This window comes from Temnothorax curvispinosus, unplaced genomic scaffold (assembly GCF_003070985.1).
Source record: "Temnothorax curvispinosus isolate PA1 unplaced genomic scaffold, ASM307098v1 QBEX01011286.1, whole genome shotgun sequence".
In the NCBI taxonomy this organism is placed as follows: Eukaryota; Metazoa; Arthropoda; class Insecta; order Hymenoptera; family Formicidae; genus Temnothorax; species Temnothorax curvispinosus.
Window position 1 is genome coordinate 6,889 of NW_020221066.1, and position 1,999 is coordinate 8,887.

The 1,999-nt window shown below is 36.7% G+C and overlaps 1 pseudogene; it reads right to left on the reverse strand.

Moving 5' to 3' along the window:
• Nucleotides 1-1,999, reverse strand: part of LOC112461350 — a 7,158-nt pseudogene that overhangs the window by 4,893 nt on the left and 266 nt on the right.

A 1,999-nucleotide genomic window follows, 5' to 3' on the forward strand; every position in this document is an offset into this window, starting at 1 on the left:
TTCCCTTGCAGCAGTTTGCAACATTGTCACAAATTTTTTTTCCCCATCAGGCTCCAGTAGGTGCGGCCGATGCGGCTCTCCAGTAGAGAGAGAGAGAGAGAGAGAGAAAGAGAGAGAGAGAGAGAGAGAGGGAGAGGGAGAGAGAGCGCTTGATCAAAAAGATGATTAGGTTCTGTCTGTAGAGAAACGCGGATATTAATTTGTGTTTTGTTTCGAGATTGTTTGGCATGTCTCTTGAAAACATCGTCTTGTTCAATTCAATCGTGCGATTTAAAACTCTAGGAATAATAATTAGTTTGAGACTTTACAGGAGTGTTTACTTTCTATGGAACGCATTTGACTTACATGTCTGTTTAAAATAGAATGAATACAAGCAGTGAAATGTTACTAAGATGAACGAGCGACAGGGATTTAGTTATCTCAGTATATTTACAAAAGCTCTTCCTGATGAGCAGAGACACAATATTAATAAAGCATACAATAGCAATCAATATAAATGGCAAACACATAGAATAATAGCACAGTTCAAATTAAAGTCGAATAATAGTCATCCTTATATCCTAAAAATAAGAGCAAATTAAATATAATATATATAAAGGTTGGCAATAATTATGTTATTATTGCTTCTTAAAGACACTGTAAGTGTCGTGATCGCAAATCGCATTACTTTTCTATTTCGCAATGAAAACTTAAACTAATTCTTTGAATAATGCGTAACGTAATGTCGAAACTAAGAAATATAAATGAATATTGATATAACGCTATATAATTTGGTAGAACATGTAATGCCTTTTCCGAGAATCTTTACTTTTTGCTACTGGAATGTAAGAGACCCGCGTGACGGGCTAAACAATGAGGTATCAAATATCAAGGTTGTTTACCGTACCGACGTAAACACAGAATCTCTCGAAAATGAAATAACCCAACGTATCGTCTCGGGTCAAAAACAACGCGGAATCGGTAGAAATACAATTAACGCGTGTACACATGGTGTAAACCGATGCGCGGCTTATCGATATTGCGATCTTACTAGCAATAGAGACCTTCGTTAGACAGCGTTATCCGTTGTAATCGGAAGAGCTTCTAAGATCTCGTAATGGCGTGACAACGTTGATGTTATGGCGAGGCGTTGCTGTCACCGTCTCTGCGACCTGTTTTATAATGGGTTTAGAGTGCGGGAATATGTCCACCATTGCCTCCAGCGCAGCAACGGATGATTTAAACTCTCTGGTCGCCTCCCCTCTTGAGTGTGTCATGAGGTCCAAAGGCAATCCACTAGTTTCACCGTCCGCCGTCGAATCGGATGATTCCATAATGGTTTATGGATTGTTGATAATTTAATAGTATTTTTCAACATTTCGTCTTCGTAGGGAAGCAGTGTGGTCTAGTGACTCATAACTGCGAGGACTCGGGTTCAAGTCCATCTGACTACAGTTGAAATATTTTTCAGAAGATATACATTAACCTACTAGTTTTCTTCCAGAGGTACACTACATATTTTTCAAAAAATTTAGTATTAGTACGAATCGAGGTACGAATACTATAAAATTGCATAAGGAGCCTTAAAGAGAAGCGTTTCCTTACCTGTGTAACACGGTTGTTTTTTCGAGCGCTCTGCTATCTTGCCTTCTAATCTTTTTTCACGATGTCAAAAAATTCTTTTTTATCGGTTTTACTTTCTTCTACAATGTTTATGGGTAAATCTAAAAATGTTGAAACTTCTTTATTGAATATTTTTTCTCAGAAGTGTCTTCTTTTAAGAATATTTAATGCATCTAATTTAATCTGAAGGACTTTTGATATAGGATGTTAAAAAAGTTGGAAAATATGTAAAATAAAGCTATAAATAAAACTTTCGCGCATCATTTATCGCGCTAATGTTGCTTCAGCCAAAGAAATCCAGTGGCAATAAGAGAACGATTGGTGTAATGCCTCAAACGCTTCAGTTCGTTTTTTTTTTCTAAATGTCTGTATAATTTCCGAATATCTTCTACTGATG